The sequence below is a fragment of the Acinonyx jubatus genome, chromosome A1, assembly GCF_027475565.1.
Source record: "Acinonyx jubatus isolate Ajub_Pintada_27869175 chromosome A1, VMU_Ajub_asm_v1.0, whole genome shotgun sequence".
Lineage (NCBI taxonomy): Eukaryota > Metazoa > Chordata > Mammalia > Carnivora > Felidae > Acinonyx > Acinonyx jubatus.
Window position 1 is genome coordinate 224,212,207 of NC_069380.1, and position 27,197 is coordinate 224,239,403.

Consider the following 27,197-nt stretch of genomic DNA (forward strand, 5'->3'; position numbering starts at 1 on the left):
TGTCAAGGAAGACCTTATTCCAGGCTATTGTGACAGGTGACAAGACTGTCACAATAGGGGAGACAGATCAAGCCCAAGTCCGAATGCAGCACAGACAAGTGACGCTTTATATGTAGCCAGTGAGCAGAGTGAGGGGTCAGCGGATAGAAATCACTAAGGGGAGGCATCCAGGCTCGGGGCATTCTTGCTAAACCACCCTACCAAGATTCTTGCTAAAGACCTCAAGGACGAGGAACTGAACAAATACTGAGGTTGATCAGATTCTCACGGGGGAGGAATTCTCTCTACACCGACTGGCTACAGGTGGACCAGAAAAGCCAAAACCAAGACCCAACATCAGCGATGCCTACTCGAGAAGAGGGCTCAAAGGTGCCTGACTAATGCGGAGTTCAAGGTCTTAAAACTGGAAGATAAGCAGTGTTAGGTGTGTGTTGTGGGAAGATCCGTGACGCCTCCATGCAGTCTGATTCCAGACCAAGAGACAGCACTAAAGATGTTGTGTAACAGTCAAGGAGGCTCTCGGGGAAGCAGATGACCCATTAAGTAGGCAAAGGGAAGGAGGATTTTGAGAGCCCACAGTCCAAATCAGAAACATTCGCCCGAATGTTGGCTGCTACGTTTACATAGGTTTTGGTACAAAATACCTTTTTGGTGTTGGTTTTAACTTGAGGAAACGTTAACCCTTAAAGAAAAATCAGTTTTCCCTTGGGAGTTTTCAAACTTCTTGGGGTTCTTTCTATTTGGTTTCTTTTTTTGCATTTGTTTTTAAGCTTATTTATTTTTGAGAGTGGGGGGAGCATGAGTGGGAGAGGGGCAGAGAGAGGGAGACACAGAATCTGAAGCAGGCCCCAGATTCTAAACTGTCAGCATGGAGCCTGACGTGGGGCTCGAACTCATGAACTGCTAGATCGTGACCTGAGCCGAAGTCAGACGCTCAACCACTGAGCCACCCAGGCAGTTTATTTTTTAACAGGCAAATATTCTAAACAGAAAAAACTACCTTCAGGAACAAATGCTTGAAAGTGCTTAGAATTTTTAGAGGGAAATATATGGGGAGAAGGAAGAAAGGACTATGATGGTACCATGAGTTGAACTAGAAAAAATATATAATTTTCTACATTCAGACTTGGCAAGGGTTTCTAATGGACCACAATGGTCCATGTACTTACCCTGTTGGTCTTCAGACCTTGAAGAATTAAGGATAGAAGAAGTTGAATGAAATGGATAATACCAAGCACAGACTCTATGAAAAAGTGATGGTATAGTCCAGCCCCGGGGCCTGGCTGCCATGGCTGATTTTATTCTTTAACTTGAAAATGGGTTCATCATTGAGAATTTCTTTAGCAGAAAACAGGAACTTACAGGAAATAGTAAAAGTTCCTCTTTGAGTCAGACCCTAGGACTACAAAAGGAAAGGGGTTTCCTCTGAAATAGAAATATGTTCAAATGTCAGGAAACTGAAAACTCAGTGGAATGAAAATCAGAGTGTCAATATCTTTTTCAATTGTTGTGTTATCACACAAGGTTGATTGTTTGCTCGCATTTGGGGACGGTGTGTAACATAATCAGAATGCTGTTAAGCTGTTCGTTGCAAAGGTCCACGCTCACAGGGCAACTGAAAGGGACGTTCAGTGCACTGGGATTTTTTAGGAGCTGAAACCTGCAATCCAGCTCCCCCCTGACACTGACATCTTAATTAGATCTCGGTTGCACGCGGGGGCTTCTTCGTCTGGAAAGCGTAACGCGACTGGTCTGGGTGGCCAGGGGAGCAGTCAGATAGGAGTCCTAGCTCCTTCCACCCACAGGTCTCTCTTTTTCCCTTCCCTGTCTCTGGGCTGTAGTTATTGGTCGGCCCTGTCTTTTTCTTGTTTGGAAAGCCAAGTAACTGTTTTGTTACCAAAGCGAAGGGTCAGAACACACCATGCTCTGGGCAATGCGGTTCCCTTATAGGAGGCTGTGTGCCTGCAGCAGAGGGATCATGAGCTGTACTTGGAGCAGCATGATTTATCGTTTGCTTTTAATACTCCTCCACTTATTTCCCACCTGCCTTCTTCACCCCAGAGTGCCCTGTGGAAATCATAAGTCTCTGTAAGACGACATTTTGCAGCCATGGAAATGATAGTGTCGAATCTGGAATTTTACGAATGCCGTATACCATCCGGTGGTCTAGGTGTAGAAGAGGTAAAAAAATGACCTTGACAGTGATTCCTAAGGTTTGATCTCATACTAAATCTTCTTTTTTTTTTTCCCCTTGACTGGCTTTTCAGTTTAGAAACAAAAAGTTCCCTGTGGAATAGTAAGTCAGGGAGCCAAGGACGAATAGTGGCTTGTAAGGGCACAGAAAGTAGAAGTGAAGCCTGCACTTGTCTCTTTAGTGTCTTAGTGTTGCAAGGGATCCCTGAAACCTGAAAACGCTGGAATCAGTGGCCGGGCACCGAATTCATTCATGGTCAACGTAATGAGTCTCGTCCCGTAGGTACCTTGTGCTCAAAATCAACGAAAGTTAATCCTGACCTGACTTATCCGTGCCGTCGGGCACAAACATGCCCCCCTCGATTCACCTTTACGTTTTCAAAGTTAAAAATTGGCATGCTTTCATAATAGCTACACTCCTCCCCCATGAAATTCGGAAGTGCGTCTTGCGTCTTCCCCTCCCTTGGACGGGATTCAGAAGCTGTTGGTGGCACACAGCCCCTGAGGAGTCAGAACAGCAGGCAGCAATGCCACCAGAGAAGGAAAACAGAGGACATGTTTGTGGCCGCCATTCGGCTGGCATCCAAAAACTAACTTCCTGTTTAGGCTCCTTTGGGAGCAAAAGCTTGGTTTTAGATCTTAATTCTGTTTTGGCTTCAGGAGCCCAGTGCCCACTCTGGGGTCACGTCGAGACCAGGCCGACTCAGGAAGGAACCCTCCTGTTGAGTCATCCGTCCTATTTCCTGTGGGTCCAGAGGTTCTTTTGGAGGCTTTTCATCCAGGTGGTCCCTGGCTTCAGCCTGAACAGTCTGGAAAACTCAGAACGATGAGACTTGAACATTTGCAGGATGTACTTCTGCATTTCGTCGCTATAGGAAAGCATCATGATGCCCTGAACGATTTATTTCAAAGACAAATAGAAAAGCGTGGGGGGGGTGGAGGGGGGCAGAGAAAATCTGAGCTTGCTGCCGTGATGTGTGCACATCTCATCAAAGCATTTAAACACTCCCTTTCCCCTGTGTCACTTTGTTAGCATACAGACTTCCCGTAGGGACGCGGTGCCTGCTTTTTAGAGATTTATAATCTAAAACAGATGATCCTGGTGCAAGTTATATGTGTGTAAAGCCACACGTACAAAAATTGAAAATATTTTAATAGGTTTCTCACAACTGGGTTCAGGTTAAGGACGGGTACCTAAAGAAACAGCGTTCAAGAAATATGACAGTCTTGGGGTGCCTGGGTGACTCAGTCGGTTAAGCGGCCGACTTTGGTTCAGGTCATGATCTCGCGGTCCATGAGTTCGAGCCCCGCATCAGGCTCTGTGCTGACAGCTCAGAGCCTGGAGCCGGCTTCTGATTCTGTGTCTTTCTCTCTCTCTGCTCCTCCCCCGTTCATGCTCTGTCTCTCTCTGTCCCAAAAATAAATAAACGTTAAAAAAAAAAAATTAAAAAAAAAAAGAAATACAACAGTCTTGAACCCTTGTGAACTCAGTGTGTTGATGCAGCAACATAGGAAGGAATATCATGACAAACCACCACGTAGCTGCAACTCTGGGGTAGTTACTTTAATGCTGGGCTAGTGAGAAGGAGGCCCAAGAAACATTTCATCACTTTGAATCAAAAAATAAAAGATGAGATTTTTTAAAAGTTTTTTTTAATGTTTATTTTCGAGAGAGAGAGGGACAGAGCTTGAGTATGGAGGGGCAAAGAAAGAAGGAGACACAGAATTCAAAGCAGGCTCCAAGCTGTGAGCTGTCAGCACAGAGCCCAACACGGGGACCGAACCCACGAACCGTGAGATCGTGTCCTGAGCGGAAACCAAGAATCAGATGCTCAACTGACTCAGCCACCCAGGCGCCCCTAAAAGATGAGTGAGTTTGTTTTTTTAAGTAGAACTATATTTTCAGAGTTCCCAGCAACCAATATTGTTTAGAATATTATTCCACAGGCTCCCTGAAGCGAAGAATTCCGTGGTGCAACGGTACCTCGTGTCACGTTTCTTTCTCCTTTGTTACTTTATGGAGGGTCAGTTCAGGGATCCACTGCCCTTCCACATTTTGTTCTTCTACTTACAAGAGGTCACAAGAGGACAGTTAAAACCGATGATCCCAAAGATAGACCACATCTGATAGAGGAACAGCCACTGCGCATTACCATGAGAAGGTTCTCCAAGAACAACACACACAGGAACTGGCCCTGCTGTTCTTGACAGTCTACAGAGTCACCTCTGCCCTCCCAGCCAGCAGGCGTGGCAAACACTTCTCTGACCTCCCGACAGAGGAGATCGTCCCGGGAATGACGATAGGATAGCAGCACTCATCACAGACATCACCTTAAGGGCAGTGTTCTGTTGGACTCCCAGATAATCATTACGTGGTAATTATTAAACTTGTGACAAGCCCTCCATTTAAAACATTCAAGTTTCTTGCGTTGGGGCGACTGGTGGCTCAGTCAGTGAAGTGTCGGACTGCGGCTCAGGTCATGATCTCCTGGTTCGTGGGTTCGAGCCCTGCTCTGGGCTCTGTGCTGACTGCTCAGAGCCTGGGGCCTGCTTCGGATTCTGTGTCTCCCTCTCTCTCTCTGCCCCTCCCCGACTCACATGCTCTCTCTGTCTATCAAAAATGAATAAACTTAAAAAAAAAATTTGTTTTAAGTTTCTTGTGTTAGCCCCGTTCAAGCAGTAAACTTACGTAATGGGGTTTCTCCCGCTCAAATATAGTTTATAATGGGATGTTTAGAGTTTTGTTGTGGTTATTATTTTTTTACAGGGGGGAGGCTAGAATGGAAGAGGTGTTACATGGGGGATAATTCTCTTTACCTAATTAATTTTTTAAAAGTTTATTTATTTACTTGGAGAGAAAGAGAAAGAGAGAACGAGTAGAGGAGGGGCAGAGAGAGAGAGAGAGAGAGAGAGAGAGAGAGAATCCGAAGCAGATTCAAGCACTGTCAGAGACTGACTCAGGGCTCAAACTCACGAACCCTTAAGATCATGACCTGAGCTGAGATCAAGAGTCAGGCTCATTAACTGACTGAGCCACCTGGGCACCCCATGATTAATATTTCTATTTTATTCAGCAACTGTTGAGTTAGGCAGCTTGTACCCTTAGTATTTTCAAAATAGATCTATGGAAATGGCAAAAGTGTGGAATACTTGAAAATTATGGTTACAAAATTGCACCCAAGTTGCATATTATGTCTGCTTGTGTACTCATTTATACGTTTACCTAATCTCCCTACCTAGACTAAATAAGTCAGAAACTACCTATTAAGTTTATATGCATCTTCTTAAAACCCCTAACTCAGTGCTAATCAAAATATTTAGAGGCACATGGGGCACCTGGGAGGCTCAGTCGGTTAAGTGTCCGACTTCGGCTCAGGTCGTGATCTCACAGTTCATTAGTTCAAGCCCTGCGTGGGGCTCTGTGCTGACAGCTCGGAGCCTGGAGCCTGCTTCTGATTCTGTGTCTCCCTCTCTGCCCCTCCCCTGCTCACACTGTCTCTCACTCTCAAAAATAAATAAACATCAAAATACTTAGCGGCACGGACCGTTGGAGCTGGAGCTGGAAGGCTGTCCAAATGACTGATACCTGGTTAGGTAGGGAGCTGGGTTTACCTAGGTAAACACGTGCTATCCAGTGGTGGTGTTGTCTTAACTTCGTGTGGGAAGAGAAGGGGGATATTTTCGCATCTACAAAGTCGTTAATACAGCCAGATATGATAACATATGTCAACTAATCAATGTGAGCTACTATCTACTATGGAATATGAATGTGTAGATGACGTCTGCAGGCAACAAGATACATAATTAAGAAAGGCTGAGAAGATTCCATGCAAACTGGATACTTAAATGCCCGAAGCAAGAAATGCGCACCTTGCTTTCAAAAGTTTCGAACCTTGACGATCTCCACTGTTTTGGGCTCTTATATGAATATATTGAGAATCACACACTCAGAGGACCTCAGAGACCATCCAAATCACACAAGGTGACCAGGTGATCGCTCCAGTATCCCGAAGCCATTTGTGCCAAGGAAGAAACTAGAGCCTAGAAAGCCTGCCGATTCCTCATCTCCTGCTCCTCATGGTGTCACCTTGTCCGAACCATCAGTGAGCATCGATCCCGAGTGTTTATTCTCCTCTCTTCCACTGTGCTCGCACACCTAGCAAAAGCGTATCTTGTTTGAGAAAGTCAACAGTGTGACCTGTGCCTCAAAAAACAGATTCTGTAGGTAAAAACATATGGGAAACTCCCTAATACCATTTCCCTCTTGGAGATTTACAAGACACACGGGCATTTAAAGTCTTTGAGAAGCTATGTCATTTGAACAACAACAAAAAAGTTTAACTTTGATTCCTAAAGGTATTTGCATGCCTAGAGCTTTTTTATGCATAGCACCTATTAACATCTGGGAGAAACCGTGTTCCTAGGACATATTCAGAAACATTGCAGGAGTTCCTTAATCTCCAAACCTCTAGGGTATTTCAGAGTAAATTTCAGAGTTGGTAATCACCAGTTTAGGAATTAGGGAGAGAGTGTTTTCAGGGGGGTCATAGGGAATTGAAAGACTTAATGCATTTAGGAGGGTCCTATTAAAATAAGACCCTGTTTAATAGGGTCTTAAAGGTAGGAACTAAATGAAACAACATGGTCTTGAAAAAAGATTTTAGGGGGCACCTGGGTGGCTCAGTCGGTGACGTGACTGAAGCTCAGGTCATGATCTTCAGATCCTCTGTCTCCCTCTCTCCCTGCCCCTCCTTCCCTGCCTCGCACACACACTATCTCTCTCCAAAATAAACATTAAAAAAAAATTAAAAAGAAAAGACTTTTAGTCTAATGATTCTGTTAATTATACTCAAAGGCACAGATACTAATTTTTTTGAAAAAATACCACAATAGAAAGAATTTATTTTTTAAAGTTTATTCAGGGAGAGAGAGAGAAAGAGAGAGTGCACAGTGGGGAGGGACAAAGCGAGAGAGAGAATCCCAAGCGGACTTCTCACCACCAGTGCAGATCCCCATGTGGGGCTTCAAATTCAAGAACTCTGAGATTATGACCTGAGCCAAAGTCAGATGCTCAATTGGCTAAGCCACTCAAGTGCCCCAGAAAGTTTTTTCAAATGCAACCCACCTAGACAATCCAAAAGGAAAATGTATGCAGTAGAATTTTACCTAAGGCTCCAAGGAACAGAACACTAGTAAGATGTCACCTGGCAAAAGGAATAATTAACCAACCCCAGCAGTCTTTGGGTTCATCTCAGGATACTTGCTTTTATGTATTTGTGCTCCAGTATGCTTTTGCAACATCCCTTGCACAGTTCTCATTTGAAAAGGGGGGAGGGTTTGCTTAAAGAATCCATCATTTTCCTTCTCGGTTTTTTCATATCTCATTAATCAATTTCACATCATCTTGACTTATTTTCACTTAAAAGGAGTTTAAGAACCACAGAGTGGTTAAGTGTTAAGGGAATTCTAGCATAGAAGAAAATCTGCATCTAGTTTTTGGTTTTTTTTTTTTGTTTTTTTTTTCAAATCCAGAAAAGGCTGTCTGTTCAAATAGTGAACAACGGTGTTGAGTAGGTTGTGATCAGATTTTAGTGTCCTTGAAGACCGGTTTTTTTCCTGCCCTCCGGTTGCCCACTGCATTTTGCTATTTGGTGGGAGGAGCTCCACATCAGTGACCAGACTTCATGTTGCCATTAGCATGCCACAGGGAAACCGGTCAGTGTTTCTGTGCAAAACAGGAAGAGTCCAGCTTTAAAAAGGAACAGCTCCTTGCAGCAGTGCGTGTTGAGTGAGGCCCGGTGAATACAGTTTGGACCGGACCTAGGTCCAGGCACACAACAATGTTACTCAGCCAAGTAGCACAGAGCACATACACTGTGTCTCTAGTTCCATTACCTCAGAAAATACAAGCACAGCAAAGAACACAAGAGCACACCTCCTAAAGCACCGAGGGAATTCTGTCCATTTGTGTCGCCTCACCTTATGCTCAAGCAGATGCCCTGTGTGTTTCTTCGAAGCCCTAGCACAGTGCAGTGCTAAATGCAACCTGAACCCAATTGCAAGAAAAGAAGACTGGTCAGTTCCAAACCCTGGTATCCAAATCTTCAGGCCATGTCCATTTACATTTTAAAAAGTTTATTATAGGGTTTGTAGCAAGCTCTACAAATGTGTTATGTTCATCACCTTCATGGGAGAAACAAACCGTACCCTAAGAAGTGATCTGCCGATGGGGGGGGGGGGGGTTGGTGGTGTCGGCTTTTAACCACAGCTCATTTACAAATTACAGCAGGTAGTAAAGCTGGGAAAATTGATCTTTCAACTGATGTAGCACAGTAAGCAAAAGGATTTTCTGTGGAAGGAGAGCTGTTGATTAATTAGGGTGAGAAAGGAGAGGGAGAGAAAAGGCGTTTAATTGCAACACCCCCAAAGCCCCGTGAGCGCCCTCCTGAGGCCGGTCAGCTTCCTGCAGTTCCTGGCTGGTTTTCTCAGAGAGAAAGTTCTCTGCACCTTTCTGTGCATCTGCCTTCGTTCAGGGTCAGGGCTGGACCCGCGGGAAACTGCAGGTTACACTTCCTGCCTGAGCCATTGCGCTTTGGTCCAGGTCTCTACTGGGGGTAAAATACATGTCCTTTGAAAATGGGTTTTGCTGCCCCAGAACGGGCTGGTTTTCCCAGGACCCTCCCCAACAGGGCCTTCCTTCCTGAGACCATTAAAACTTCCCAAAGTGCACACACCACATTACCCTTTGCTTGAGAGAATAGAGTTGTGCAGCCACGTGGCCTCCATCTACCTCCCGCGGGATTTGGTTCTCACCAGTGTAAACAGATCCTGGTGATATTTCTGTTTATTCCTACAGAGATTTGCCATCCGATAAGTGTTAGCTAAGCAAACACATTCGCTTTGCGGAGCCAAATGCATCACTGGTTAGCAAGCCTTCTCCCACTTAGAGAACATTTTTCCCCCTGTGGGCAGTCACCCCACTCATTGTTCAGCAGCCAGTGACAAAGAAAAGCAGTGACAGCAGATGAAGGGGAGAGGACTTACTGCCCCGCTCAAGAGTGAACGGGCAGGAAATGCCTTGCTGGTGTCCCGAGGCCACCCAGCTGGCCGGGCCACCAAGTGTCACCTGCAAACTTCCAGGGGAAACTCACTCGGGACTGGGTTTCTCAAGTGAGGAGCTGAGGCAGTGAAGGTGGAGAGCAGCTCTGGGGTCCCTTCTTGCACATCATCTGTTCTGCCATCTTGTAAATCTGATCTGGCCTCCTGGCCTTTCACCTGGTGATCCTCCCGCCCTGGGCAGCTCAGACCACTTAGCCTGTTTTACCTTCAGGGAACCATGGTGCTGGATGCCCGGTGGTCCCACTGGCCCCGATCCCCCGCAGTCCTTACCAGGCTGCCAGCGGACACGGCCCCTCAGGGGTGGGGATCCAGGATCCTTAGATGTTGGGTCCATGGCTGAGAGAGTCTAAGGGATCCTGGTTCTGACCACATGTCTCTCCCTATCTTTATTATTATTTTTTTTAATGCTGACGTATTTTTGAGAGAGAGAGAGAGGGCACAAAGAGTAGGGGCAGTGACAGGGAGAGAGACAGAATCCCAAGCAGGCTCTGGACCGTCAGCTCAGAGCCCGATGAGGGGCTCGAACGCACAAACCGTGAGATCGTGGCCTGAGCCGAAATCAAGAGTCAGACACTTAACTGACTGAGCCCCCCAGGCGCCCCAGGGTTCTGTTTCTCTTTAGACTTGAGAACATCTACTTCTCTTTTGTTTGGGGCTCCATTGTAATTAAGTATTGTTTTATTCTACATGACTTGCATCACAGATGGTCCCAGGTAGAGTTTTCAGCTTGTGCCCTCCAGGCGCCAGTGCCCGGCAGTGACACCTGCTGCTCCTCAGCTGGAAACACCCCCTCCTTGCAACCAAACCAATATCGATTGACAACCGGGATGAGGCCCCACCCCCAGGGAAACTGACGCGGGGATGTGGTGCCGAGGCAGATGAGATACATCTTATTTCTTGCATCGAAATAAATGTTGGTTCCTGTCCTTCTTTCCTGCCGCCAACGCCATGAGTCTTGGATTCGAACCCCCTTCCCCGCAGCCCTGTGGCAAGAGGTGGGCTTCCAGTGTGGTTCTCTTACCATTTCAGTCCATGACACACATCCCTACCGGATCAGTCCTCATAGACTCTGCAGGCACAAGCTCGTTCTTGCCTATTGCCTGTCACACCCAACCGAAAGCCACCTGTCTGGGATCACGTGACCCCCCACCCGACCCAATTTTCCCTCCACCCTCCTCTCTGCACCCCCCAGACCCTTCCTCCCCTGTCTTCTCCAGCACACAGCAGGCTCTCTTCCACTGTTCAAGTTTGTCTCCCCACCGATCTGTGCTGTACCGCCTTTGAGAACTTTAACCCGTCTTTGCTTGCTCCGGATTGTCATTGCAACCTCCTTGGAGGCAGGGACCTCCTGGGAAATCCCTTTAGTATGCTGCGTGGCACCAGGCACATGACAGCTAATGGACAAATACGTGTGAGTCAGGAGATGGCCAAACAGGCCGGCTCCAAGCAGCACCTGCTGGCACAGAATTACTGGAGTGAAAGAGTTCCCAGGGCCCCAGCTGGAGCTCTGGGTAGATTTTGTATAATCAGGTATCACTGAAAAGTGCTTGTGAACACGTAAAGCCAGTGCCTCCTCGCACATGCCATGTACGTTTCCTTCTGAAGACTCAGATTAATGAAGATAAGTGTTGAGTAATGAGAAGTTTGGCTGATTTTGCTTAGTTACTGCTGCTTTTGGCCATGTGGCTGAGCTTATTCAAAATTAATTTCCACTCATTTTTTTATTAAAAAAAATTTTTTAATGCTTATTTTTTGAGAGAAACAGAGAGAGACAGCGCAAGTGGGGGAGGGGCAGAGAGTGAGGGAGACACAGAATCCAAAGCAGGCTCCGGGCTCTGAGCTGTCGGCACGGAGCCCGACACGGGGCTCGAACTCACAGACTGAGGGATCATGACCTGAGCTGAAGTCAGACGCTTAACCGACTGAGCCACCCAGGTGCCCTTTCCGCTCATTTTTTTGAGCAAAGAAACCATATTGATAAAAAGAAATTGAGAGGCAGCAGTGGGTCATGAGAGCTGGGGAACCTGGCTGGGCAGCGAGGGGACTTGGTAAAAAAGGCACTCTGGGAACTGCTTCTCTGGATCTGTATCTTTGCATTTCCCCCGGAGATCACAAGGCAACTACCACGATTACCCTTCTTGCTGCCCCTCTCCTCCCCACCAGCTGGAGAGTCATGAGATCACAGGCAGCTTGGGGCAGCATGGCCACTTCTAGAAGAGTGAGCTCATCAACCCACCCAGAGTTCAGGTCCCTCCACAAACCCCACCAGACCACGCTGAGGGGCCATGCGGATGTGGCCTAGTGGATCAAGGAAGTGAGCGTTGGCCTGAATGTCCTCGGGGCTGTGGCTATGGTAAGAAGCAAGTCAATTCCAGAAGATATTTAGACCTGCCACAGGTCTCTAGGACCGATTTTAGTCTGCCCCGAACCAAAAATGCATCTTGAGGTCCCACAGAGCCCTTGGAGGTCCCTGATGTGCCAGGTGCTGGGGTTTAGATCAGGGCAGACATCCAAACCATTGTCTCGCCCAGGGTTCTTATTTGGGGGAAGAAAAGAGGGTTGGTGATTTGTCTCCTTAGATACCAGCTACTCCCACACACACGATCTCAGTTAATCCCTAAAATCTGACCTGCAGGAGACAGATTGGGGTGAGCATTCCTATTTTACTCAAGATACTGAATCTCAGAGAAGCGAAGTCATGCCCAGGATAACACAGCACTAACCCAGATCTGAAGTGATGGTCCCCATGCTTTCCAGATGACTCTGCGGGTGGGAGACACCAGAGTCTCAGTTCCACATCTGAGAGCTTGATGAGCTTGAGTAAATTATTTTTCCCTAGGAGCCTCAGTCTCCCCCTCTTTTACAAGAGCCAAGACTCCCTACCTTGGCTGGCTTTTCAGGAGGCTTAAATGAAACGTGGTAACTCCAGAGAAATGCCAGCCAGACCCCTGTTCCCACAGCTAGAGAGCTTCATATGACTCTGCTGATCTATACAGGGATGAATAGGAAAATGATTTTGAATTTCTACCTAGCAGTTCCTTTCAAATGCATTTTACAAAAAGAAAGGAAAAGGAAAGAACCAGTGAAAACAGATTTGTGTCTCATTCCAGATATATTTTAAGGCTGTATTCCTTTTCAAAATTTGCAGCCAATGTCAACAAATGCTTAGTTTGTCTAATCTTTTTGTGGTTTGCATAGAAGGTGGATTGAGTGTTTTTCAAAGTTGGGACTTCCTGTTTTTCCCTGATCAGTGTTTTTCTCTTAATTCTTCTTTTTTTTTTTTTTTTTTTTTTTGCGTCAGCCAAGAAAACATGTAATGCAGTCATATGGAATTAGTCTTAAGTTCCATATGCGTTTGACAGGATTAGAAATTAGGTGATATCATAGTTTATGTCCTATTTTATCTACATAGTATATGTTCGTCTTCGCATAAAAGGGAGCAATTATGAAGAAATATGTTTTTTCTTCTGTAGAAATGGTCTTTTTAGAAAGACCAAGGGGAAAATCTGATTGCATTTGAACTTGTGAGGAAACAGCATATTCTGTATTGAGCAATTGAAAGGCATCGTAAAGCTTACTTTAAAACAGATTAAAATATACAGTGTAATTTTACACAATGAGAAAAATCTATTACTATTCCAAGTCGTTGTTTTTATCCTTGAAGCACAATTGTTAAAATCTGCACCTTGCCATTTAGAAACTTAACAAATCACCTTGGGAGAGGCCCTTTTACTCTCAGTAAAATAAGAAGAAATATTTACTTTGGTTTATTCCTTAGTATTAAGGAGACGTTATGAAGCCAGAATACTGACTGAGCACCTCAAAAATTTTCTAGAAGGGGAATGTAGCTTCTTTTTTATCACTGCCACTGTGGGAGCACATCATGAGTTTCGAGTCATTTACCTGGGGGGCTTAATGCGCTGTGAGAATATTAAATCTGCGTTTTCAAGACTGCATTGAAGCCATGAGGAAGCTCAAGAGTGTTAAGACAGTTCTAACACTGAACTTGGAACAGGCCTTCAAGTCTTACAGAAAGGCTGTCCTGTATGATGCCAGTGAGTTTGATGGAGTTGTACCCAGCGTCCAAGCTCCGTCTTTCGCTTTTTCGATTTTTGCACAGCTGTTTAGGGCACATTCCGTAATACCTTGGTTCTAAAGTTCTCTTTCTGACTCATTTTGATCGATTTGAATTCTCCCCTCTGTTCCGCTCACACGGCGGTGGTGCTTTGTTTGCACCTGTGCACTTGTGCGGTGATCGTCCTTTCGTGTTTCTCCCCCACGGCCTTTTTACTGTCTTCCCCCTCAGCACTTGTCGCGTCTTTGGCTCCTCGAGTCTGTCCTCCTCCCTGCCTTGCAAAAGCACCCGAATCCTTACCACAGTTCATCAGCGAGTAACTATTCTTACAAGCCCCCAATTCGAAGCTTTTTGAGGGATGGAAAGAAAGATCCAGGTGCCTGAATATCCGAATGTGAGTGTGCTGTGTTTGCCCGGCACGGTGCTCTTTCTGTTCAGTGTATGTGACATGGTGGCCGTAAAAACTTCACAGCCTGTGTGACCACTGAGTCAGGTACATTGGTCAGTAAAGAGCAAGTTGTCAGGCAGGTACACCCCACTCACTGAGTATATTTGAATGAATGAAACAGTTCCGTGAATAAATAGATGGTGGAAGATAAGCCTGTGCCAGGAGCCGTTATGTGGCTGAGAACAGTTACTGAGGGTTCCCGGGGAAGAAACCATGACCTTGGTCTCAGAGGATGGGCAGAAGGTGGGAGGCAGAGTTGACATTTCAGTTGGGATTAAGAGCCAGCACAGCGAGGAAATTCAGGTGGGGGTCTTACCAGGGGAGCCCTGATGGCCTTTTGAGTCTGTAGGACCCCAAGAAGCCTTCTCACACCCTGCAAACTGGGTTAAATGCCTTTTGCTCTACTGGCACTGGGTTCTAATTGTTGTTTTGCCTTTTTGTAAACAAATTGCGATTTAGGTGTGAAAGTCCAAAAAGGGGGAGGTAGGGTCACAAAGGGCTGAAGCAAGCCGCGGCAGGAGGGTGAGTTGAGCCAAGAGAAGAGTCCTCTTTTCTCCTGCTCAAAGGTCTAGATTTTGGATACTGGCAACGGTCTTGTGTCCAGCACACGGCTTCTCGTGCTGAGCCTCCTGTTTGAAACTATCGTAAATCGTGGCCTTTTCAAGCAAAATGAACAAGGGGAATTCTTCTACGTGGTATCGTCACAGGTGACCACAAAGAGCATGACAAAAACATGTCAACATTTGCAGGGTGACTGTCAGCTTGGCACCCTAAGGAATCGGCATTTTCTTTATTTTGTGTGAATTGATGGAGTTGCTTTTTTTCTTCCATTTTAAGCGATACAAGTAACATATGCTCTTTGTCATAAGTAGGACGGTACGGATGTACAGATGTGTGTGTGACGTTACAAATGTTCCCCTTCCTGCCTCCCTCCAATCCTCCCTCCTCTAAAATCACCAGTATTGACCGTTGGGGAGACGTTACTCTCCAGCTTTCTCTCTGCTCATACAAATGTATTTACACCTTTTGGAGGGTCTTTCTTTTTTATTTTATTTTTTAATTTTTTTTTTAATGTTTAGTTATTTTTGAGAGAGAGAGAGAAAGTGAGGGGCGGGCAGGGAGGGGCAGAGAGAAAGGGAAACACAGAATCCGACACAGGCTCCGGGCTCCGAGCTGTCAGCACAGAGCCCGACCTGGGGCTCAAACCCACGAACCACGAGATCATGACCTGAACTGAAGTTGGACGCTTAACCGACTGAGCCACCCAGGCGCCCCTTTCTTTTTTATTTTTTAATGGGATAAAAATATCCCATGTTGCTTAAGGTGCGATCTTCCTCTACTTAACACTGTGTATGGGCCTCTTTCTAGTTCATTATGTCTAGAGCTGCTTCCAGTTCATGCTTTATGATTGCTGGATAACATTCCCCTCTGTGCATGTGCTGTAATTTGGTCTTTCCTATATTGATGGACAGATTGTTGTCACTTGTCAGTCATTGCAAAGAATGCTTTAATGAGCACCTTCATATGTGTGGCATTACTTCCTGGTACTTTTGTTCGGATAGGTTTCTATAGAGGGATTACTGGATCAGGAGTTGGTATACTTTTAATTTTAATACCTGTTGACATATTCCTTGGCCACAAGATTATAGCAGTGTAGGGGTGCCTGGGGGGCTCAGTTGGTTAAGCGTCCACCTCTCGGTTTCGGCTCGGGTCATGATCTGATTTCACGAGTTCGAGCCCCGCATTGGGCTCTGTGCTGACAATGCGGAGCCTGCTTGGGATTCTTTCTCTCTCTCTCTCTCTCTCTCTCTCTCTCTCTCTCTCTCCTCTCTCCACTCCCCCTGCCCCTCTCTCGCTCACACTGTCTCTGTCTCTCTCAAAATAAATAAATAAACTTAAAAAATTAAAATTAAAAAAAAAAGATTGTAGCCGCTTACATTGTGGCCAGTCCTGTATGAGATTTCCTATCAGGCCACATCTTCATCAGCCCTGGATTGTGTCAGTCATTTAAATTTTTTTATCTGATAGTAGTCTTGTCGTTTAGATTTTTATTTCCCTGACTCCTGTTGTGGTAGCACATCTTTCCATGTGTACATGCTCCGTCAGCCTTTCTTTTTCTGTGAGTTGCCTTCTCTCTGGGAACTTTTAATGTCAGGTAAGGGAAGCATCCCCTCACTAGCCTTCTTTAGTGCATTTTCTTCGTTATCCTCCCATATAAAGTTGAAAATCATCTTACCCAGGTCCAAATGAGAACCCAAATCACTGGAATTTTTTTTAATGTTTATTTATTTACTGGGGGGGGTGGGGGTGGGGAGGGGCAGAGAGAATCCCAAGCAGGCTCTGCGTTGTCAGCACAGAGCCCGACACGGGGCTCGAACCCATGAGCTGTGAGATCATAACCTGAGCCGAAACCAAGAGTGGACGCTCAACCAACTGAGCCACCAAGGCGCCCCTCAAATCACTGGGATTTCAACTGAAACTCCGTGAAACTTACCCCATGAATTCTGAAAGACCTCTGACAGGTTTGTAAAATTATGTCTTGTCATCAAGGAACATAGCTTGCCTCTCCATTTATTCAGGTCTTAGTTTATGAACTTCAGGAAAATTGTTTGGTTTTCTATATTTAGGAACTATACTCCTTGTTGAATGTATTGCCAAGAATTGTATAGTTTTGTTTCTTTGTGATGGGAGAGGGGCAGTTTATTAGTCTGATATTGGTCTAATAAGCTTACTAATCTAATAAGACAAAGACTGTACCATTAGAAACAAAGAGAGGAAACAGGCTTTTCTTTTTTTTTTCTCAACACTGTACTTTTAAATAATAAATATATAGTAAGCAGTTTCATTCTCCTATCCATTTATGTTCATATTTTCCTAAATGATGGTTTAAAACAACAATTTCAGGGGCGCCTGGGTGGCTCAGTCAGTTAAGCGTCTGACTTCAGCTCTGATCTCACAACCGGTTTGTGGGTTCGAGTCCTGCATCGGGCTCTATACTGCCAGCTCAGAGCCTGAAGCCTGCTTCAGATTCTGTGTCTCCCTCTCTCTGCCCCTCCCCTGTTCATGCTCTGTCTGTCTGTCTGTCTCTCTCTCTCTCTCTACTTCAAAAATAAATAGACATTAGAAAAAATTTTTAATAAAATAAAACAATTTCATTTTCAACTGCTAAGACTTAGCAGTTGCCCTATATACTAGTGCTTCTGGCTTTGGAATCCCTGCTCTGAGTGGAACTCTCAGGGGATTTTCAAAGGCTTAGATAACCCCTTTTGGGCAGCACATCTTTGGGGAGCCTTCACTCTCTGTCCTCGGTTTATACCTGGACAATTACATTACCCTTTCACTGCCAGAAAGATGAACAGAAATTGAGGAAAAACCCCAAGCGCACCACATACAGAAGATTCCATACCCTAGAGCCACTGACAGTACTGGGGGCAACCAGTAGAACTTTCTGGAGGCAGGTGCTGCCAGAGTCAACTGTCTCGCTGTCCGAAGGGACAACATCACAAATTTGTCCCTTTGGAATCACTGGGGCCTTGACCGAGGCTGTGCTCCTTGAATAGATAACCCTTCCCAGGCACTCACAGGGATCTCCGCGGAAGCTTCCCAAGCTCCCTTGTAGTCTGTTGCCCAGACTGCCGATCGGGCCTGTGCTTCGCCACCGACAGCGGCATCCCTCGATGCCAGCAGGCTGCTCTTGACTCCTTTCAAAGAGAAAAGCCTCAAGAAGTTTTACCTCAACCTCACATACCTTTTATATGCGTGCTCTCCAACTCCCCAAACCAAATAGCCGTTACATAAAAATAACGATTTCCTTCAGTCATAATTATTTCCAGTAGTTAACTGGCTGGACAGGTAATCACACATTTCTGTATGAGGACATACCCACTCCCTCCCTGCTTTGCTGAGAGTAGAGAGGTGTCCCATCCCCACCCCTGCGCCATTTTCAGTCTAGCCTTGAGGGACGAGAGAGCGCTGGGCTAATGGTCTCACTGCCTTCTCCTCTGAGCTCTATCATACACCAACCACGAACCTTGGGCAAGTCCTGGGATCTCCTTGAGCCTTGGTTTCCTTTTCTACACAGCAGGAAGTTTTAATACTTGCCCTGTTGTTGCAGCATTGTTGGATAAAACCAGCTGTGAGGGGGTGCCTGGGTGGCTCAGTCGGGTGAGCGTCCAACTCGTGATTTGGGCCCAGGTCATGATTTCACGGTTCGCGGGTTTGAGCCCCACTGTCAGTGCAGAGCCTGTTTGGGATTCTCCCTCCCTCTCTCTCGGTCCCTCCCGCCCCCCCAAAATAAACATTGTTTAAAAACCTTGTGAGAGAAGCCAATAAGATAATGTATGAAGGCACGTTCAAGCCTACCATACTGCATATGTAAGAGGCTCTTCTTCCCGTGATCCATAAGTGTTGCCTGCATGAATTATAACACACCATCAACAAGGATGCCTCTGTGTCTACGGCATCCTTCCAGGGCTCTGAAGGCCAAGTGGAGAAGGGCACAGATGTCTCCTTTCACTGGGTCCCCTTTGTCCCCCTCGTGCATGTAGGTGAAAGGGCTGAAGGAGACAACTCTTCATACTACTCTGATTTCCAGAGGTGTAAAACCTGAATTACAGCGAATCTGGATTTATCGAACAAGGCTGAGCATGGGCATTGACTCTCTCATGCATTGTTTGTATGAAGTAGTAAGTTAGAAAAATGTATTTTGTTCTTCTCGGTTTAGTCTTGAAATTTTCAAAACACTGTGATTTTTATCCACGTTATTCTGTAACCCATTACTTTATCATATTGGGTGGAAAATGTTAGGCATAACACGTGGTTATAGTTGCGAAGACAAAATAAATTCAGGGTAGTATATAATTCTTTAATCCCTGCTACCCTTGTGGACACCCTTTGACTCTTTCCTGATTTGCTTGTACTACAGCGATAGCCTTTGTCCTGTCCTGCATTGTGTTCAAAACAGATGAGACGATAATACTTCATGTGGGATACCATAAATCAGACCAGTAATTTAAACTAAGGACAGCAAGGGGCACCTGAGTGTCTCAGTCAGTTAAGCGTCCAACTCTTGATTTCAGCTCAGGTCGTGATTTCATGGTTCGTGGGTTCGAGCCGCGCCTTGGGCTCTGTGCTGACAGAGCGGAGCCTGCTTGGGATTCTCTCTCTCTCTCCCTCTCTCCGCCCCTCCCCCCGTGTACGCTCGCTCGCTCTCTCAAAAATAAATAAAATTTCAAAAGAGAAACCAACACTAGCGGTGGGGACATGGGGAGGTGATGGCAACCTTGCTTGCCCACAGGAGGCAAACACAGAGGACAGCTTTATCTCGATTAAACATTGCCTCCTTGTTGGGATCCCTTTCTCAGTGTGTGCACTGGGTATGTGGGGGTGTCGGCACTGGCATAGAATTACCCGTGGGCTGGACAGACTAGCGTGTTTGATGACCAGCTTTTACTCTCTCGCTCACCTCCTAAAAACGACCAGATCCAAAGCCCAGAACCTTAGAAATCTTTCACCAAACTTGGTGCATGCCACTCTATGAATACCTACGGCGAGTCAGAGAAAGTTCGTCCCACGGAACGAGTTCGTCCCGCAGCTGAGAGGCGCGTGAGGATCTTGGAAAGGTTGAAGATCCTGGGCTGATGCATTAACCTATGTATAAAAGAAGCCATAAACATCTTTGCCCATGTCTCTAGGAGGCCACCGTCGAGAGCCTCTTGGCATTTCTGCCACTCTGGTGAAGGTCGAGCCGGCACCTGAGTGTTGTGATCTGGCACGTGTGCTAGGGGCTTGAAGGTTTCCTTGGTACCCTCTGCCATGCTACCCTCGTTTTCTTGACGTGGCCCAGATACATGGTGACGCTAACCTCCCTCCGTTCATCCTCCGCCTGTACCCTTGTAATGTTCGCTACACATTACCACGTAAAAATCAACCTTTACCTAAGGATCTTGGGGATTTCTCATAAGAATGGTCTTTATCCAGATGTTCACGTCAGCCCTTGGCACCAACTGCAATATCTAAGTCAGAGCGAAAGAAGGGTTGGTGTCAGTATGATGGAGTATTGATTAGCATCATAGCCCCAAGCTTAAGCTGTCAGGACTCTTCTCCCAGCCCTGTGTCACCCTGGACAAGTGACTTAGCCTCCCCGTGTGCCAGTCTCGCCACCAGTGAGCTGGGAAATAACAGAGCCCCTGTCACAGAGCAGTGGGGAGAAGTAACGATCTTGGAATCGTATGTGCACAAAGCAAGCACTCAGTAAGTGGTAGCTGCTAGGATATTTCCATCATCATCATTATCATGTTCATTGGGTTTTATAAGGTCCAAATGCAAATGGGCACTCGTTCTCTATTCTGTTAGTATAGATGCGTTTAAAAGGACGGGAATGGGGGCACCTTCCTGGGTGGCTCAGTTGGTTAAGGGGTTTAGCGTCCGACTTCGGCTCAGGTCATGGTCTCACAGTTTGTGAGTTCAAGCTCCAGCACAGAGCCTGGAGCCTGCTTCCAATTCTGTATCTCCCTCTTTCTGCCCTTCCCCCACTCATGCTCGCTCGCTCTCTCTCTCTCTCTCTCTCTCTCTCTCTCTCTCTCAAAAATAAATAAAACATTTAAAAAATTAAAAAAAAAAACTGGACGGGAATGGAAGGTGATGGGTGATGCTTCTGAATGTTGCAGCTGAGTCAGAAAAAGGAGTGGAGCTTCTGAGCTGCACAAAGGTCCTCAAACAAGTTTAAGGTGCTAGAACGATCAAGGGAACAGTCTTTCAGCAAGCAGGAAGAGCGTGTGTATGCCAGCAGGGACAGAGCAAGATCATGGCAGCAGGGTATGTATGTAGACAGGCAGAAAGTATGGATGGCTAGCAAACAGACTTTCCAGACCCCGGGGTTGACCTTTTATCCCAGCCTATTGTTCATGGAGTTGTGGGGGTTTTTTTAAATATAAAAGCATTTTAAACTCAGCTCTGAAGTGGAATGGATATAATCTTGAGGTATTAATCAAGAAATAGCGTCATCTGGGGACCATATGTAACTTTATAAGTATAAACAAGTGGAGGAAATATAGGAATTTTACTAATAGTAAAGATGTGAGGTCAAGCTGAGGAATAAGTAGTTAAATGGCACAGGAAACTTCGGTGTTTTTAAGCACACTAGAATCCTGTAGTAATATTTCTTCCTTGTCCGGCCTGCCGCCATCTTGAATGGAAGTTAAATTAAGCCAAGTGAAGAAGCTTCGTTTTTAAATGAAGGATCAAGATGATTTGAGGAGGGTCCTACGACACTAAAGTAGATCTTTTATTTATTTTTTTTATTTTCTTTAATGTTTGTTTATTTTTGAGAGGGAGACAGACAGAGTGTCAGCGGGCGAGGGGGCAGCGAGAGGGAGACGCAGAATCCGAAGCAGGCTCCAGGCTCTGAACTGTCAGCACAGAGCCTGGCGTGGGGCCTGAACTCATGAACGGCGAGATGATGATCTGAGCCGAAGTCGGGACGCTTCACCAACTGAGCCACCCAGGCGCCCCTGAAGTATATCTTTTAACGAGCTAACATGTTTCCAGTTGAGAGGCCAAAAAGTAAAATGTTTTTTTCTGCTGCCTTTTTTCTTTCACCTTTTTTCTTGAAGAAAGCAACAAGAGAAAACTGAGTTAGCCGCACTTCATACCTGCTTGACAGTTTGTCTCTGTTCTTTATAGAAACTCTTCTGCAGTCATGGGAAGTGACAGAGAACGCCCGTGTCATATTTTGGACTTGCCCCGTCTTGTCTGTGTGTTTTCAGGAAGCACTAAATGTGGAGGGCACTGCACAGAGCAATGACTTTGACTGCTTAACGAGACCAGACCAGGCTTCATTTTACTGCAGCTCCCTTTAAACCACAACCTCATGTGTGGGTGTCAGGTTCTTGGCTGGAGTGCCAGCTAAACAGAGCGAGGGTGTCTCATTTAGAGTGGTATATAGATCCTTGGGAAAATAAAACATGGTTGGAAAATTACCGGGAAGACAAATGATCTAATTTAACCCAAACCACTTTTTAAAATACAGACGAACAGAACAATAACAGTGGAAAATTACAGGAACCTAGACTCTTTGAGAGGACTGAAATCCAAGGATGCTGATTATCCATGCCACCGAGAGAAGCTATTCCCACAGGTAGCTTGGCCTACACGTATGCTTCTGAATTTTCCATAGTTTCACAAACACGTATTGTCTGAGGACCCTGGGTTTGAGGAGGATTTTTAAGCTGCATCTGTCGCGACAATTGTGAGTTTGCTTCGGGTCGTAAAAGGTGTAACAGGGTCATTGAAGCTATAGACCAAGTCTTTCATGAAAACGATGAGTCTAGCAAAACAGAATTGTGACCTAGCCCAGTGTCCCATTTGTTTTTCTAATCCAGGATGAGGCAAGTGAAGGAAGTATCCACCTTACCAAAAGGAAAAAAAAAAAAGAAGTAGGTATTTCAGCATTTCATGTAATAATCTCTTGCTATTTTAGGGAATGATACCAGTTTCTGACTCAACACCCGTTTGTAGAAGAATTTGAAAGCTCTTTCTTTATGAGCAACATGATCATGGGTTTACCGTGTGGCCATGCATGTCACTTCTCAGGTCAGGTTCTGACAGGGCCTTGGCACTTCTGGAATCGTGTGGCCTTCTCTCTGGACGCCTTGTTGCCTCTTCAAGCCCCCATCGTTCGAAATTTGGAGATTACTACTCCGGTTACCTGTCTGTGGCACACCCAGCTCTTGGCACGGTTCCTCTCCCGCTTCACCAGGCTGCGGGCAGAGGTTCTTTTGCCCTTTGACTCTAAACTCCTAATCTCCTTCTCATGGCAACTAACTTCTGTTACGGGATTTGCCTCTGTAGAGGCACAGTTTGTCCTACATCCCAGATGACATCCACGGGATGTGAAAGAAGGGAGCCGGAAAAAGATCTTTGCTTAAACTTGACACTTAAGAGGCTAATTATGTGGCCCGAGGTTGCCTTCTGTTTATGTCCGTGTGTCTGCAGTTCAGCAGGCCAGCCTCTGTCCGATGCCTACTGGGTGCCCCGTGAGGCATAATAGAAATAACACGGGAAGGCCTTGCCCATCTCTTGAGAAATGTCAGAACTACAAGGCTGTGTGCAAGCCACGGTCATCAGTCTGCATCTTTTAACTATGTAGATTCTACCAAAAATAGTTTTCATTTACCCAGAAACCCAAACCTACAGCTGGAGGGGTTTGTTTGTGACCATGCTAGACGTACAAGTGATGCACGTACAAGTACGTGCAAATAAACATTCATGTGTTCACCTGTGGATTTTCAAGCGTGTGCTGCATGTGCTGAATGGATGGAGGAAGGCTGGTGACAGGTGAGCCCTGTCCCTGCCTCGAGTAGTCAGGTGAACAGGCAAGTGGTCTGGTAAACAGGCAAGCACAGTCCACACCGATGGGGGAAGTCGTGAGGTCCAGGGGCCGTGCAGGCCGCCGTGGAGCACAGAGGAGGGGGTAGGCTCCAGGGACAGCCTCCCAGAAAATGTGATTCCTCAACTGATGATAAGTTTACCAGGGGAGTGGGGTGGGACGGGGTAAAGGCGATTCTGTGCAGGGAAAAAAAGCTCGAGCAGAGGCCCTTAGGTGAGAGAGAGCGTGGTATATCCAGAAAACTACAATCAGTTTAGGCTTCATGAAGTACACAGGGCAAGAGGGAATGCCAAGCGGGATCAGATCATGAATGGCCTTTGTACTTGTTCACTCACTGCCCGGATATTTATTGGATGCTGGCTCACCATGTGCCAGACGCAGTTGCAGACACTTACAGCAATGTTTGTGGACATCGTGGTCTAAGTACAGGGGGCAGCCCTGAAGCACGTTGAGTGCACATTCAGTAACTCGGAGTTTTACGATCTGACCACAGTGTAGAGGATGGGAGGATGGCTTGGGACTGGAAGACCATCGGTGATTTGACGCAAGGCATCGCACTGGGGCTGGAGAGAACTGGACTGGGGAGCGTGGCTGGGGAAGGAGTAGGGATGGGACCAAGAAATCTGTGCAAGTGAGGGATAAAAGGCACCCGGGGAGCTCGCTCCTGCGGGTGGGCGCATGCATTCACACCGGGAGTCTGAGAGGAGGCGGGTCTATAGGAGCCCACAGTCTATAGATGCTGAACTCAAGTTTTGGCAGTGTGGAATGTGAGGTGCCAGGGAGACATTCAGTGGAGATGAGTGGGTTTGGAGCCGAAGAGAAGTCTAAGAAGTCTAGAGGGATGGATCTGAGGATCCTGAGCAGACAGAAAGTGTCTGGGACTGGAGGGGGTGGGAATCACTGAGCAAGAGTGAGAAGAGGTGAGGGGCCCGGACAAACCCCTGGGACACCAATATTGAAGCGACCACAAATGGAAAAGCACCGAGAGAAAAGCTGAGGCAGAAGAGAGAGGAAGAAAACCGGAAACCACAATGCCCTTGAAGCCAAGTGGTGGGGGAGGCATTTCAAAGAGGGAGTGGCACCAGGGTCCGATCCGCTGAGGGGTCAGAAGGGTCAGGACAGAAAAGGGCCAGTTTGGTTTAGCAGAAGAGCGTGTGCAGGGAAGGGGGCAGAAGACAGAAAACAGGACCCAGCAGGTGCATTCAACTAACCATTGTTGGTTGACCACTTGTAATATGACCAGACCATGTTATGACTGTGGTTCTGGGATACGGATAAGGTTCCTACACCTTTGCAGCTGGTGTTCTAACAGGCTGAGGAGTAAATGGAAGAACAAAAGTGGAAATGATGAAAGCAGGTAACACTTTTTAGGAGTTGTCTATGAAAGGAAGGCAAGAAAGAAGGTGGTAACTCGAAGAAGCGAGGAGTCAAGAGAGGGCTTATTTTTAAGATGGAAAACACTTATGCGTGCGTAACTGTTGACGGGAAAGAGCCAGTCATGTGGCAAAGGATCAGACAAGCCCAAGAGGAAGATGGGGGCTCCTGTCAAGGTCAGAGGGGACTTAAGTGCAGAGCCCAGGTCGATAGTCCTATAGTCACCCTGGTCAGACTGGCCTTTCCATTGTAACAGGACAGAAATGGTGAGGAAGGGTTTGGGCAGATAGGTTTTGTTGAGGTTTGTTTTAGGGAGAGAAGCAGTAAGAAATCTCATTTCTGATGGATTTCATGTTCCAGCTGAAGCAAGAGGTGAGGTTCTCTGCTGAGTAAGAGGAAATGAGGCAGGACAGAGATGCTTAGCAAGGAATCTTGCTGTTCGATTGCCATAAATGACTGCGGGATCGGGGTGAGTTGGTGACTCTCGGTCTGAGAATCTCAGTCTGCAGTGTAGAGATGTTTCTGGTCTCTAGAGCCTGAGTTTAAAATGTCAGCATCTCTTCTAGGGTTTAAGGGTCCAAGACTGTTGGTATCAGGGAGATCACATGTGGGATTTGTTAGCCATTTCCCTGGGGGTTGTTTTGTTTTGTTTTTGTGTTTTACTTTTTAATATCCTGTAGTTTTGATAACTTTCTGGGAGGAAAAAAATCAGGCAACGGAACACCATGAACCTGGCAGGCCCTGGGAAGATACTAAGACACCAAGGAGCCACTGAATGCCTTTTGGACCCAGACCCGTTTTTAAGTCACACATTCCATGTTGCTGAACGTCCACCGTGCAGAGACCACGGATCGAAAGTGTGAGGAAGGCCCCGAGCCAGGCCATCTGGGACCGGGACCAGGCTGTGATTGAAAGGCAGCTTTGTACTTACAACGGTTGGAATCCTGTTAGACCTGGCCCTGATCTAAAGGGAAGTGTCTTTGCCGTGGAAAGCTCATGAAGGTTTAGGAACTTGCCTTTAAACAGCAGGTGAACCTCTGTCGTTACGACGGAATTCTGGCTCAAGGTCTGGTTCATCCCAAGGCCAACTCAGACACCACTTTAGCTGAACTGCAAGACCATCTTGAAGTCTGCTTGCCAGCCGTAGCACCTAGCTCTTCTTCCCGGTCTTGGCTGGAGATAAGAGCGGCACTCGGAAGGCCCCGGCCAGAACGGTACCTGTAAGCAAACTGATGCTGAACTGCAGTATAGTTACAGCACCTGTAGCACATGGAGCGCTTGACCCCTTCTGGATGTGTTTAAATGGATTTCTGGAGTGCTCCAGGGCTGACTCTTGGACCCCTCTTTATCTATAGGCTATCTAGATTATTTCGTTCAGGGTCCTGCCTTTAAATACCGTCCGTAACTGACGGCCTCCAAATGAGGGTCCACAGCCCAGACGTCTGCCGTAGACTCCAGACTCACCTAGCCAGCATCCTTACCTGATTTGTCCATTTGGAATTCTAATGGGCATCTCCAATCCAATGGGGGGACACCCAGATGGAGCTCTTGCTTTTCCTTCCCCAACCTTCCCGCCTCCCCAGTCTCTTCATCTCAGGAAACAGGTGCACCACAGGACCAGTGGCTCAAGCCAAAAAACTCAGTGGTCGGCTTTGATTTCTCCCTTGTCCTCATGCCCACCAGGTGGTCCCTCACTAGATCTGTTTGTTTTATCTCCAGAAAGCTCTCAAGTCAATCTGCTTCTACCCATTTCCACTATCCCGCCCTGGCCTGAGCCATTGCTGTCTCTTATTTGGATTACCACAGACTCTTGGCTTTGAACTTCTGCCCTTCCCTCTCCAGTCCACCCTCATCCGCATAGCCAGCCTGAGCCTCTGTCCTCCCTCTGCTCAGACCCTGTAATGGCTTCCCACTGCTCTTAGAACAAAACACCTGTTCCTCGCCATGACCCGGAATGACATCAGCGTTGCCTAATTTCCCAAACTCCCTTTATCCCCCTCCCCACCACTCTTACTGGCCTCCTTTCTGTTCCCTAAAACACCAAGCCCTCCTGCAGCCTACGGGCTTCCTCCAGCTCTGCATCCAGCTGGTTCGTTCTTATTCTTCGGCCTCCATTTGTCACCTCCTTGGAGGGGTTTCCTTGTCTAGTCCTGAATAAGTTTCTCCTAGTTCATTAGCATGCTTTGTTTCTTCAGTACCTAGCCCAGTAAGTGCTTGTACTGCTTTTATATGTTTTACTTCATTCTTTTTTTTTAAGTTTATTTATTTATTTATTTTGGAGGTGGGGGAGGAGCAGAGAGAGAGAATCCCAAGCAGGCTCCATGCTGTCAGCACAGAGCCCCATGAACTTGAACTCATGAACTGTGAGATCATGATCTGAGCCAAAAGCAAGAGTTGGACGCTTAACTGAGCCACCCAGGAGCCCCTCGTTTTACTTCATTCTTTCAAACAGTTACCGAGATTACCTATCATGTGATCCCCTCATGTGGCATGTCTGGGGATGTATAGTGAGCCACAGAAAGTTCTCTGTGCCCTGGAGCTTACATTCAAATGGAGAAGATAGACAGTAAGACAGATAAAAAGCAAATAAATTATATAAT

At 46.5% G+C, this 27,197-nt stretch overlaps 1 protein-coding gene across 1 annotated transcript in view; it reads left to right on the forward strand.

Annotated features, from left to right (window-relative positions):
• Positions 1–27,197, forward strand: part of ANKH (ANKH inorganic pyrophosphate transport regulator) — a 137,568-nt gene that overhangs the window by 48,680 nt on the left and 61,691 nt on the right. The window lies entirely within an intron of this gene.